Genomic DNA, 15734 nt, shown 5'->3' on the forward strand with positions numbered 1-15734 from the left:
TATTAATTGATTTCGTTGCGAGGATTTGACCTCTATATGAGACGTTTTTCAAAGACTGCATTCATTTTAAAACAAACCATAACCTTTATTTCATCAATAAAGGTTTAAAAAGCTTTACGTAGATTATCAAATGATGATAATCTAAAATATCCTGTTTACACACGACCATTACATAATGGTTTACAATACAAATATGTTACAAAAAAATAAGTTTCTTGAATGCAGTTTTTACACAATATCATACAAGCATGGACTCCAAATCTCGTCCTTATTTAAGTATGCGACAGCGGAAGCTCTTAATAATCACCTGAGAATAAACATGCTTAAAACGTCAACAAAAATGTTGGTGAGTTATAGGTTTAACCTATATATATTAAATCATAATAATAGACCACAAGATTTCATATTTCAATACACATCCCATACATAGAGATAAAAATTATTCATATGGTGAACACCTGGTAACCGACATTAACAAGATGCATATATAAGAATATCCCCATCATTCCGGGACACCCTTCGGATATGATATAAATTTCGAAGTACTAAAGCATCCGGTACTTTGGATGGAGCTTGTTGGGCCCGATAGATCTATCTTTAGGATTCACGTCAATTAGGGTGTCTGTTCCCTAATTCTTAGATTACCAGACTTAATAAAAAGGGGCATATTCGATTTCGATAATTCAACCATAGAATGTAGTTTCACGTACTTGTGTCTATTTTGTAAATCATTTATAAAACCTGCATGTATTCTCATCCCGAAAATATTAGATTTTAAAAGTGGGACTATAACTCACTTTCACAGATTTTTACTTCGTCGGGAAGTAAGACTTGGCCACTGGTTGATTCACGAACCTATAACAATATATACATATATATCAAAGTATGTTCAAAATATATTTACAACACTTTTAATATATTTTGATGTTTTAAGTTTATTAAGTCAGCTGTCCTCGTTAGTAACCTACAACTAGTTGTCCACAGTTAGATGTACAGAAATAAATTGATAAATATTATCTTGAATCAATCCACGACCCAGTGTATACGTATCTCAGTATTGATCACAACTCAAACTATATATATCTTGGAATCAACCTCAACCCTGTATAGCTAACTCCAACATTCACATATAGAGTGTCTATGGTTGTTCCGAAATATATATAGATGTGTCGACATGATAGGTCGAAACATTGTATACGTGTCTATGGTATCTCAAGATTACATAATATACAATACAAGTTGATTAAGTTATGGTTGGAATAGATTTGTTACAAATTTTCACGTAGCTAAAATGAGAAAAATTATCCAATCTTGTTTTACCCATAACTTCTTCATTTTAAATCCGTTTTGAGTGAATCAAATTGCTATGGTTTCATATTGAACTCTATTTTATGAATCTAAATAGAAAAAGTATAGGTTTATAGTCGGAAAAATAAGTTACAAGTCGTTTTTGTAAAGGTAGTCATTTCAGTCGAAAGAACGACGTCTAGATGACCATTTTAGAAAACATACTTCCACTTTGAGTTTAACCATAATTTTTGGATATAGTTTCATGTTCATAATAAAAATCATTTTCTCAGAATAACAACTTTTAAATCAAAGTTTATCATAGTTTTTAATTAACTAACCCAAAACAGCCCGCGGTGTAACTACGACGGCGTAAATCCGATTTTACGGTGTTTCTCGTGTCTCCAGGTTTTAAATCATTAAGTTAGCATATCATATAGATATAGAACATGTGTTTAGTTGATTTTAAAAGTCAAGTTAGAAGGATTAACTTTTGTTTGCGAACAAGTTTAGAATTAACTAAACTATGTTCTAGTGATTACAAGTTTAAACCTTCGAATAAGATAGCTTTATATGTATGAATTGAATGATGTTATGAACATCATTACTACCTTAAGTTCCTTGGATAAACCTACTGGAAAAGTGAAAAATGGATCTAGCTTCAACGGATCCTTGGATGGCTCGAAGTTCTTGAAGCAGAATCATGACACGAAAACAAGTTCAAGTAAGATCATCACTTGAAATAAGATTGTTATAGTTATAGAAATTGAACCAAAGTTTGAATATGATTATTACCTTGTATTAGAATGATAACCTACTGTAAGAAACAAAGATTTCTTGAGGTTGGATGATCACCTTACAAGATTGGAAGTGAGCTAGCAAACTTGAAAGTATTCTTGATTTTATGTAACTAGAACTTTTGGAATTTATGAAGAACACTTAGAACTTGAAGATAGAACTTGAGAGAGATCAATTAGATGAAGAAAATTGAAGAATGAAAGTGTTTGTAGGTGTTTTTGGTCGTTGGTGTATGGATTAGATATAAAGGATATGTAATTTTGTTTTCATGTAAATAAGTCATGAATGATTACTCATATTTTTGTAATTTTATGAGATATTTCATGCTAGTTGCCAAATGATGGTCCCCACATGTGTTAGGTGACTCACATGGGCTGCTAAGAGCTGATCATTGGAGTGTATATACCAATAGTACATACATCTAAAAGCTGTGTATTGTACGAGTACGAATACGGGTGCATACGAGTAGAATTGTTGATGAAACTGAACGAGGATGTAATTGTAAGCATTTTTGTTAAGTAGAAGTATTTTGATAAGTGTATTTAAGTCTTTCAAAAGTGTATAAATACATATTAAAACACTACATGTATATACATTTTAACTGAGTCGTTAAGTCATCGTTAGTCGTTACATGTAAGTGTTGTTTTGAAACCTTTAGGTTAACGATCTTGTTAAATATTGTTAACCCAATGTTTATAATATCAAATGAGATTTTAAATTTTTATATTATCATGATATTATTATGTATGAATATCTCTTAATATGATATATATACATTAAATGTCTTTACAACGATAATCGTTACATATATGTCTCGTTTAAAAATCATTAAGTTAGTAGTCTTGTTTTTACATATGTAGTTCATTGTTAATATACTTAATGATATGTTTACTTATCATAGTATCATATTAACTATATATATATCCATATATATGTCATCATATAGTTTTTACAAGTTTTAACGTTCGTGAATCACCGGTCAACTTGGGTGGTCAATTGTCTATATGAAACATATTTCAATTAATCAAGTCTTAACAAGTTTGATTGCTTAACATGTTGGAAACATTTAATCATGTAAATATCAATCTCAATTAATATATATAAACATGCAAAAGTTCGGGTCACTACAGTACCTACCCGTTAAATAAATTTCGTCCCGAAATTTTAAACAGTTGAAGGTGTTGACGAATCTTCTAGAAATAGATGTGGGTATTTCTTCTTCATCTGATCTTCATGCTCCCAGGTGAACTCGGGTCCTCTACGAGCATTCCATCGAACCTTAACAATTGGTATCTTGTTTTGCTTAAGTCTTTTAACCTCACGATCCATTATTTCGACGGGTTCTTCGATGAATTGAAGTTTTTCGTTGATTTGGATTTCATCTAACGGAATAGTGAGATCTTCTTTAGCAAAACATTTCTTCAAATTCGATACGTGGAAAGTGTTATGTACAGCCGCGAGTTGTTGAGGTAACTCAAGTCGGTAAGCTACTGGTCCGACACGATCAATAATCTTGAATGGTCCAATATACCTTGGATTTAATTTCCCTCGTTTACCAAATCGAACAACGCCTTTCCAAGGTGCAACTTTAAGCATGACCATCTCTCCAATTTCAAATTCTATATCTTTTCTTTTAATGTCAGCGTAGCTCTTTTGTCAACTTTGGGCGGTTTTCAACCGTTGTTGAATTTGGATGATCTTCTCGGTAGTTTCTTGTATAATCTCTGGACCCGTAATCTGTCTATCCCCCACTTCACTCCAACAAATCGGAGACCTGCACTTTCTACCATAAAGTGCTTCAAACGGCGCCATCTCAATGCTTGAATGGTAGCTGTTGTTGTAGGAAAATTCTGCTAACGGTAGATGTCGATCCCAACTGTTTCCGAAATCAATAACACATGCTCGTAGCATGTCTTCAAGCATTTGTATCGTCCTTTCGCTCTGCCCATCAGTTTGTGGATGATAGGCAGTACTCATGTCTAGACGAGTTCCTAATGCTTGCTGTAATGTCTGCCAGAATCTTGAAATAAATCTACCATCCCTATCAGAGATAATAGAGATTGGAATTCCATGTCTGGAGACGACTTCCTTCAAATACAGTCGTGCTAACTTCTCCATCTTGTCATCTTCTCTTATTGGCAGGAAGTGTGCTGATTTGGTGAGACGATCAACTATTATCCAAATAGTATCAAAACCACTTGCAGTCCTTGGCAATTTAGTGATGAAATCCATGGTAATGTTTTCCCATTTCCATTCCGGGATTTCGGGTTGTTGAAGTAGACCTGATGGTTTCTGATGCTCAGCTTTGACCTTAGAACACGTCAAACATTCTCCTACGTATTTAGCAACATCGGCTTTTATACCCGGCCACCAAAAATGTTTCTTGAGATCCTTGTACATCTTCCCCGTTCCAGGATGTATTGAGTATCTGGTTTTATGAGCTTCTCTAAGTACCATTTCTCTCATATCTCTAAATTTTGGTACCCAAATCCTTTCAGCCCTATACCGGGTTCCGTCTTCCCGAATATTAAGATGCTTCTCTGATCCTTTGGGTATTTCATCCTTTAAATTTCCCTCTTTTAAAACTCCTTGTTGCGCCTCCTTTATTTGAGTAGTAAGGTTATTATGAATCATTATATTCATAGATTTTACTCGAATGGGTTCTCTGTCCTTCCTGCTCAAGGCATCGGCTACCACATTTGCCTTCCCCGGGTGGTAACGAATCTCAAAGTCGTAATCATTCAACAATTCAATCCACCTTCGCTGCCTCATATTCAGTTGTTTCTGATTAAATATGTGTTGAAGACTTTTGTGGTCGGTATATATAATACTTTTGACCCCATATAAGTAGTGCCTCCAAGTCTTTAATGCAAAAACAACCGCGCCTAATTCCAAATCATGCGTCGTATAATTTTGCTCGTGAATCTTCAATTGTCTAGACGCATAAGCAATCACCTTCGTTCGTTGCATTAATACACAACCGAGACCTTGCTTTGATGCATCACAATAAATCACAAAATCATCATTCCCTTCAGGCAATGACAATATAGGTGCCGTAGTTAGCTTTTTCTTCAATAACTGAAACGCTTTCTCTTGTTCATCATTCCATTCAAATTTCTTCCCTTTATGCGTTAATGCAGTCAAGGGTTTTGCTATTCTGGAAAAGTCTTGGATGAACCTTCTGTAGTAACCAGCTAGTCCTAAAAACTGGCGTACGTGTTTCGGAGTTTTCGGGGTTTCCCACTTTTCAACAGTTTCTATCTTTGCCGGATCCACCTTAATACCTTCTTTGTTCACTATGTGACCGAGGAATTGAACTTCTTCCAACCAAAATGCACACTTTGAAAACTTAGCGTACAATTCTTCCTTCCTCAATACTTCTAACACCTTTCTCAAATGTTCACCGTGTTCTTGGTCATTCTTTGAGTAAATAAGTATGTCATCAATGAAAACAATGACAAACTTGTCAAGGTATGGTCCACACACTCGGTTCATAAGGTCCATGAACACAGCTGGTGCATTAGTTAAACCAAACGGCATGACCATAAACTCGTAATGACCGTAACGTGTTCTGAAAGCAGTCTTTGGAATATCATCTTCTTTCACCCGCATTTGATGATACCCGGAACGTAAGTCAATCTTTGAATAAACAGACGAGCCTTGTAGTTGATCAAATAAGTCGTCGATTCTCGGTAGTGGGTAGCGGTTCTTGATGGTAAGTTTGTTCAACTCTCGGTAGTCGATACACAACCTGAATGTACCATCTTTCTTCTTGACAAACAAAACAGGAGCTCCCCACGGTGATGTGCTTGGTCGAATGAAACCACGCTCTAAAAGTTCTTGTAATTGGCTTTGCAGTTTTTTCATCTCGCTGGGTGCGAGTCTGTAAGGAGCATGAGCTATTGGTGCAGCTCCTGGTACAAGATCTATTTGAAATTCAACGGATCGATGTGGGGGTAATCCCGGTAATTCTTTCGGAAATACATCGGGAAATTCTTTTGCGACGGGAACATCATTGATGCTCTTTTCTTCAGTTTGTACTTTCTCGACGTGTGCTAGAACAGCATAGCAACCTTTTCTTATTAGTTTTTGTGCCTTCAAATTACTAATAAGATGTAGCTTCGTGTTGCCCTTTTCTCCGTACACCATTAAGGGTTTTCCTTTTTCTCGTATAATGCGAATTGCATTTTTGTAATAAATGATCTCTGCTTTCACTTCTTTCAACCAGTCCATACCGATTATCACATCAAAACTCCCTAACTCTACTGGTATCAAGTCAATCTTAAATGTTTCGCTAACCAGTTTAATTTCTCGATTCCGACATATATTATCTGCTGAAATTAATTTACCATTTGCTAATTCGAGTAAAAATTTACTATCCAAAGGCGTCAATGGACAACTTAATTTAGCACAAAAATCTCTACTCATATAGCTTCTATCCACACCCGAATCAAATAAAACGTAAGCAGATTTATTGTCAATAAGAAACGTACCCGTAACAAGCTCCGGGTCTTCCTGTGCCTCTACCGCATTAATATTGAAAACTCTTCCGCGGCCTTGTCCATTCGTGTTCTCCTGGTTCGGGCAATTTCTAATAATGTAGCCCGGTTTTCCACATTTATAACAAACTACATTGGCATAACTTGCTCCGACACTACTTGCTCCACCATTACTCGTTCCGACACCATTTGTTCCTTTCGTTCTATTAACCCCTGGTCCGTAGACCTCACACTTCGCCGCGCTATGACCATTTCTTTTACACTTATTGCAAAATTTGGTGCAGAACCCCGAGTGATACTTTTCACACCTTTGGCATAGCTGCTTCTGACTGTTGTTGTTGTTGCAGTTATTATTGTTGTTGGGATGATTGTTGTAGTTGTTGTTGTTGTTGTTGTTGTTGTTGTTGTTGTTGGGCCGTTTGTTATAGTTGCGATTGATGTTGCGATTGTTGGGATAATTGTTGCGATTATTGTTGTAATTGCTGTTGTTGTTATATTGGTGATTCTTATCACCGTTTTCCTCCCACTTTCTTTTGACTTGCTTCACATTGGCCTCCTCAGCAGTCTGTTCTTTAATTCTTTCTTCAATCTGGTTCACTAGTTTGTGAGCCATTCTACATGCCTGTTGTATGGAGGCGGGCTCGTGTGAACTAATATCTTCTTGGATTCTTTCCGGTAATCCTTTCACAAACGCGTCGATCTTCTCTTCCTCATCTTCGAACGCTCCCGGACACAATAGGCACAATTCTGTGAATTGTCTTTCATATGTGGTAATATCAAATCCTTGGGTTCGTAACCCTCTAAGTTCTGTCTTGAGCTTATTGACCTCAGTTCTGGGACGGTACTTCTCGTTCATCAAGTGCTTGAATGCTGACCACGGTAGTGCGTAAGCATCATTTTGTCCCACTTGCTCTATATAGGTATTCCACCATGTTAACGCAGAACCTGTGAAGGTATGCGTAGCGTACTTCACTTTGTCCTCTTCAGTACACTTACTTATGGCAAACACCGATTCGACCTTCTCGGTCCACCGTTTCAATCCGATCGGTCCTTCGGTTCCATCAAATTCCAAAGGTTTGCAGGCAGTGAATTCTTTGTAGGTGCATCCTACACGATTTCCTGTACTGCTAGATCCAAGGTTATTGTTGGTATGTAGCGCAGCCTGTACTGCGGCTATGTTTGAAGCTAGAAAAGTACGGAATTCCTCTTCATTCATATTCACGGTGTGTCGAGTAGTCGGTGCCATTTCCTTCAAAATAGTCAAATGGAACAAGTTAATCATACAGAATATTAAGAGTAGTTAATAGTATTTCGTAGCATAATATGAACTCATTTATAAAAGCTTTTTCTTCATATTAGCGTTTTATAAGTTTAAATTCGGGTAGTACCTACCCGTTAAGTTCATACTTAGTAGCTAATATACAATTCAACTACTACAATTCTATATGAAAAACTGATTATAATACTATTTCGCGTTCAAACTTTTATACAATATTTTACAAACTTACAATACCGCTTATTTTACATAAAGCACGAAATATAGCACACAATAACTTTGATACAAGATAGTTGTGAAGATAATTCTAGCTAGTAAACAAGTCGTTCAGCAAAGGCAATAAAGACACGTAATTCATACGTCCAGAAATAAGTCATGCATTCTGGTTTTACTAGGATTACTTCCCATCCTTGGTCTTGTGGAACATAACCGTTATGGCCGTTGATAAGACAGCGTGTTGTAACCTCGTCAAAGGGACGAGGGTTACGTAATGTCCAACAGTCCCGTAACAATCTAAAAACCTCATTTCTTACCCCAATTACCGACTCCGTCACTTGTGGGAACGTTTTGTTTAATAGTTGTAGCCCGATGTTCTTGTTCTCACTTTGGTGAGAAGCGAAAATTACTAATCCGTAAGCATAACATGCTTCTTTATGTTGCATGTTAGCCGCTTTTTCTAAATCACGAAGTCCAATATTCGGATATATTGAGTCAAAATAATTTCTTAACCCATTGCGTAAAATAGCATTTGGGTTCCCCGCAATATATGCGTCAAAGTAAACACATCGTAACTTATGGATTTCCCAATGTGATATCCCCCATCTTTCGAACGAAAGCCTTTTATAAACCAAGGCATTCTTGGAACGTTCTTCGAATGTCTTACAAACTGATCTCGCCTTAAATAGTTGTGCCGAAGAATTCTGACCGACTCTAGACAAGATTTCATCAATCATGTCTCCGGGTAGGTCTCTTAAAATATTGGGTTGTCTATCCATTTTGTGTTTTTATACTGTAAAATAGACAAGAGTTAGATTCATAAAAAAAATACTTATTAATACAAGCAATTTTTACATATATCATAAAGCATAAGCACACTATATTACTTATATTACACCACACGAATACAACTATCTTATTCCGACTCGCTTGTTTCTTCTTCTTCGGTTTTGGTTCGTTTTGTCAAGTTTCTAGGGATATATGATGTTCCCCTAATACGAGCCGTAATTTTCCACATTGGTTTAGAAAAACCTGGTGGTTTAGAGGTTCCCGGGTCATTGTTACAACTTAAGGACTTCGGGGGTTGACGATACATATAAAGTTCATCGGGGTTGGAATTAGATTTCTCTATTTTTATGCCCTTTCCCTTATTATTTTCTTTTGCCTTTTTAAATTCAGTTGGGGTAATTTCTATAACATCATCGGAATTCTCGTCGGAATCCGATTCATCGGAGAATTGGTAATCCTCCCAATATTTTGCTTCCTTGGCGGAAACACCATTGACCATAATTAACCTTGGTCGGTTGGTTGAGGATTTTCTTTTACTTAACCGTTTTATTATTTCCCCCACCGGTTCTATTTCTTCATCTGGTTCCGATTCTTCTTCCGGTTCCGATTCTTCTTCCGGTTCCGACTCTTCTTCCGGTTCCTCTTCGGGAACTTGTGAATCAGTCCACGAATCATTCCAATTTACATTTGACTCTTCATTATTATTAGGTGAGTCAATGGGACTTGTTCTAGAGGTAGACATCTATCACATAATATCAAACGCGTTAAGAGATTAATATATCACATAATATTCACATGTTAAAAATATATAGTTTCCAACAAAATTTGTTAAGCAATCATTTTTCAAGTAAACACGGTCGAAGTCCAGACTCACTAATGCATCCTAACAAACTCGATAAGACACACTAATGCAAAATTCTGGTTCTCTAAGACCAACGCTCGGATACCAACTGAAATGTCCCGTTCTTATTGATTAAAAACGTTCCATATTAATTGATTTCGTTGCGAGGATTTGACCTCTATATGAGACGTTTTTCAAAGACTGCATTCATTTTAAAACAAACCATAACCTTTATTTCATCAATAAAGGTTTAAAAAGCTTTACGTAGATTATCAAATAATGATAATCTAAAATATCCTGTTTACACACGACCATTACATAATGGTTTACAATACAAATATGTTACAAAAAAAATAAGTTTCTTGAATGCAGTTTTTACACAATATCATACAAGCATGGACTCCAAATCTCGTCCTTATTTAAGTATGCGACAGCGGAAGCTCTTAATAATCACCTGAGAATAAACATGCTTAAAACGTCAACAAAAATGTTGGTGAGTTATAGGTTTAACCTATATATATTAAATCATAATAATAGACCACAAGATTTCATATTTCAATACACATCCCATACATAGAGATAAAAATCATTCATATGGTGAACACCTGGTAACCGACATTAACAAGATGCATATATAAGAATATCCCCATCATTCCGGGACACCCTTCGGATATGATATAAATTTCGAAGTACTAAAGCATCCGGTACTTTGGATGGGGCTTGTTGGGCCCGATAGATCTATCTTTAGGATTCGCGTCAATTAGGGTGTCTGTTCCCTAATTCTTAGATTACCAGACTTAATAAAAAGGGGCATATTCGATTTCGATAATTCAACCATAGAATGTAGTTTCACGTACTTGTGTCTATTTTGTAAATCATTTATAAAACCTGCATGTATTCTCATCCCGAAAATATTAGATTTTAAAAGTGGGACTATAACTCACTTTCACAGATTTTTACTTCGTCGGGAAGTAAGACTTGGCCACTGGTTGATTCACGAACCTATAACAATATATACATATATATCAAAGTATGTTCAAAATATATTTACAACACTTTTAATATATTTTGATGTTTTAAGTTTATTAAGTCAGCTGTCCTCGTTAGTAACCTACAACTAGTTGTCCACAGTTAGATGTACAGAAATAAATTGATAAATATTATCTTGAATCAATCCACGACCCAGTGTATACGTATCTCAGTATTGATCACAACTCAAACTATATATATCTTGGAATCAACCTCAACCCTGTATAGCTAACTCCAACATTCACATATAGAGTGTCTATGGTTGTTCCGAAATATATATAGATGTGTCGACATGATAGGTCGAAACATTGTATACGTGTCTATGGTATCTCAAGATTACATAATATACAATACAAGTTGATTAAGTTATGGTTGGAATAGATTTGTTACAAATTTTCACGTAGCTAAAATGAGAAAAATTATCCAATCTTGTTTTACCCATAACTTCTTCATTTTAAATCCGTTTTGAGTGAATCAAATTGCTATGGTTTCATATTGAACTCTATTTTATGAATCTAAATAGAAAAAGTATAGGTTTATAGTCGGAAAAATAAGTTACAAGTCGTTTTTGTAAAGGTAGTCATTTCAGTCGAAAGAACGACGTCTAGATGACCATTTTAGAAAACATACTTCCACTTTGAGTTTAACCATAATTTTTGGATATAGTTTCATGTTCATAATAAAAATCATTTTCTCAGAATAACAACTTTTAAATCAAAGTTTATCATAGTTTTTAATTAACTAACCCAAAACAGCCCGCGGTGTTACTACGACGGCGTAAATCCGATTTTACGGTGTTTTTCGTGTCTCCAGGTTTTAAATCATTAAGTTAGCATATCATATAGATATAGAACATGTGTTTAGTTGATTTTAAAAGTCAAGTTAGAAGGATTAACTTTTGTTTGCGAACAAGTTTAGAATTAACTAAACTATGTTCTAGTGATTACAAGTTTAAACCTTCGAATAAGATAGCTTTATATGTATGAATTGAATGATGTTATGAACATCATTACTACCTTAAGTTCCTTGGATAAACCTACTGGAAAAGTGAAAAATGGATCTAGCTTCAACGGATCCTTGGATGGCTCGAAGTTCTTGAAGCAGAATCATGACACGAAAACAAGTTCAAGTAAGATCATCACTTGAAATAAGATTGTTATAGTTATAGAAATTGAACCAAAGTTTGAATATGATTATTACCTTGTATTAGAATGATAACCTACTGTAAGAAACAAAGATTTCTTGAGGTTGGATGATCACCTTACAAGATTGGAAGTGAGCTAGCAAACTTGAAAGTATTCTTGATTTTATGTAACTAGAACTTTTGGAATTTATGAAGAACACTTAGAACTTGAAGATAGAACTTGAGAGAGATCAATTAGATGAATAAAATTGAAGAATGAAAGTGTTTGTAGGTGTTTTTGGTCGTTGGTGTATGGATTAGATATAAAGGATATGTAATTTTGTTTTCATGTAAATAAGTCATGAATGATTACTCATATTTTTGTAATTTTATGAGATATTTCATGCTAGTTGCCAAATGATGGTCCCCACATGTGTTAGGTGACTCACATGGGCTGCTAAGAGCTGATCATTGGAGTGTATATACCAATAGTACATACATCTAAAAGCTGTGTATTGTACGAGTACGAATACGGGTGCATACGAGTAGAATTGTTGATGAAACTGAACGAGGATGTAATTGTAAGCATTTTTGTTAAGTAGAAGTATTTTGATAAGTGTATTTAAGTCTTTCAAAAGTGTATAAATACATATTAAAACACTACATGTATATACATTTTAACTGAGTCGTTAAGTCATCGTTAGTCGTTACATGTAAGTGTTGTTTTGAAACCTTTAGGTTAACGATCTTGTTAAATATTGTTAACCCAATGTTTATAATATCAAATGAGATTTTAAATTTTTATATTATCATGATATTATTATGTATGAATATCTCTTAATATGATATATATACATTAAATGTCTTTACAACGATAATCGTTACATATATGTCTCGTTTAAAAATCATTAAGTTAGTAGTCTTGTTTTTACATATGTAGTTCATTGTTAATATACTTAATGATATGTTTACTTATCATAGTATCATATTAACTATATATATATCCATATATATGTCATCATATAGTTTTTACAAGTTTTAACGTTCGTGAATCACCGGTCAACTTGGGTGGTCAATTGTCTATATGAAACATATTTCAATTAATCAAGTCTTAACAAGTTTGATTGCTTAACATGTTGGAAACATTTAATCATGTAAATATCAATCTCAATTAATATATATAAACATGCAAAAGTTCGGGTCACTACAGTACCTACCCGTTAAATAAATTTCGTCCCGAAATTTTAAACAGTTGAAGGTGTTGACGAATCTTCTAGAAATAGATGTGGGTATTTCTTCTTCATCTGATCTTCATGCTCCCAGGTGAACTCGGGTCCTCTACGAGCATTCCATCGAACCTTAACAATTGGTATCTTGTTTTGCTTAAGTCTTTTAACCTCACGATCCATTATTTCGACGGGTTCTTCGATGAATTGAAGTTTTTCGTTGATTTGGATTTCATCTAACGGAATAGTGAGATCTTCTTTAGCAAAACATTTCTTTAAATTCGAGACGTGGAAAGTGTTATGTACAGCCGCGAGTTGTTGAGGTAACTCAAGTCGGTAAGCTACTGGTCCGACACGATCAATAATCTTGAATGGTCCAATATACCTTGGATTTAATTTCCCTCGTTTACCAAATCGAACAACGCCTTTCCAAGGTGCAACTTTAAGCATGACCATCTCTCCAATTTCAAATTCTATATCTTTTCTTTTAATGTCAGCGTAGCTCTTTTGTCAACTTTGGGCGGTTTTCAACCGTTGTTGAATTTGGATGATCTTCTCGGTAGTTTCTTGTATAATCTCTGGACCCGTAATCTGTCTATCCCCCACTTCACTCCAACAAATCGGAGACCTGCACTTTCTACCATAAAGTGCTTCAAACGGCGCCATCTCAATGCTTGAATGGTAGCTGTTGTTGTAGGAAAATTCTGCTAACGGTAGATGTCGATCCCAACTGTTTCCGAAATCAATAACACATGCTCGTAGCATGTCTTCAAGCGTTTGTATCGTCCTTTCGCTCTGCCCATCAGTTTGTGGATGATAGGCAGTACTCATGTCTAGACGAGTTCCTAATGCTTGCTGTAATGTCTGCCAGAATCTTGAAATAAATCTACCATCCCTATCAGAGATAATAGAGATTGGAATTCCATGTCTGGAGACGACTTCCTTCAAATACAGTCGTGCTAACTTCTCCATCTTGTCATCTTCTCTTATTGGCAGGAAGTGTGCTGATTTGGTGAGACGATCAACTATTACCCAAATAGTATCAAAACCACTTGCAGTCCTTGGCAATTTAGTGATGAAATCCATGGTAATGTTTTCCCATTTCCATTCCGGGATTTCGGGTTGTTGAAGTAGACCTGATGGTTTCTGATGCTCAGCTTTGACCTTAGAACACGTCAAACATTCTCCTACGTATTTAGCAACATCGGCTTTTATACCCGGCCACCAAAAATGTTTCTTGAGATCCTTGTACATCTTCCCCATTCCAGGATGTATTGAGTATCTGGTTTTAAGTAGAAGTATTTTGATAAGTGTATTTAAGTCTTTCAAAAGTGTATAAATACATATTAAAACACTACATGTATATACATTTTAACTGAGTCGTTAAGTCATCGTTAGTCGTTACATGTAAGTGTTGTTTTGAAACCTTTAGGTTAACGATCTTGTTAAATATTGTTAACCCAATGTTTATAATATCAAATGAGATTTTAAATTTTTATATTATCATGATATTATTATGTATGAATATCTCTTAATATGATATATATACATTAAATGTCTTTACAACGATAATCGTTACATATATGTCTCGTTTAAAAATCATTAAGTTAGTAGTCTTGTTTTTACATATGTAGTTCATTGTTAATATACTTAATGATATGTTTACTTATCATAGTATCATATTAACTATATATATATCCATATATATGTCATCATATAGTTTTTACAAGTTTTAACGTTCGTGAATCACCGGTCAACTTGGGTGGTCAATTGTCCATATGAAACATATTTCAATTAATCAAGTCTTAACAAGTTTGATTGCTTAACATGTTGGAAACATTTAATCATGTAAATATCAATCTCAATTAATATATATAAACATGCAAAAGTTCGGGTCACTACATGTCAGGCCCGATAGATCTATCAACAGGATTCGCGTTTACAATACCGCTGTAAATATTAGTTACCAAGCTACAGGGAAGTATGCCAGTGGTACAACTCAACGTAGAATATATTTTTCAGTTACTTGTGTCCATAACGTAAAACATAAAATACATGTATTCTCATCCCGAAATATTTAGAGTTTAAAAGTGGGACTATATACTCACCTAATGTATTTTGTAGTAAAAATACATATAACATCTTTGAACACGTTTAAGATTGGCCTCGGATTCACGAACCTATATCATTCATATAAATATATATTAAAACATATAATGACAATTAACTAGTTTATATATTAACATTATTAATATACTTCTTGTATTATTAATTTGTTAGTTAATTAGCTATATTCATTTTATTTACAAATACCTTTTGTAAAAAAAAAAAAATTGTAATAATACTAAAATAATTCGTAGTAATAATACTAAAATAATTCGTAGTATTAATAATAATAATAATAGTAATAATAATAATAATAATAATAATAATAATAATAATAATAATAATAATAATAATAATAATAATAATAATAATAATAATAATAATAATATTAATCATAAAAATAGTAATAAGAATAATAATAATGATATAATAATAACAATGTTAATAATTTTGATAATAATGATAGTTTTAATAAACATGTCAATTTTTAATAAAATGATAATTTTAAATAAAATGTTGATTTTAATGAAAATGATAATTTTTT

Source organism: Rutidosis leptorrhynchoides, chromosome 7 (assembly GCF_046630445.1).
Source record: "Rutidosis leptorrhynchoides isolate AG116_Rl617_1_P2 chromosome 7, CSIRO_AGI_Rlap_v1, whole genome shotgun sequence".
NCBI classification, from domain to species: domain Eukaryota; kingdom Viridiplantae; phylum Streptophyta; class Magnoliopsida; order Asterales; family Asteraceae; genus Rutidosis; species Rutidosis leptorrhynchoides.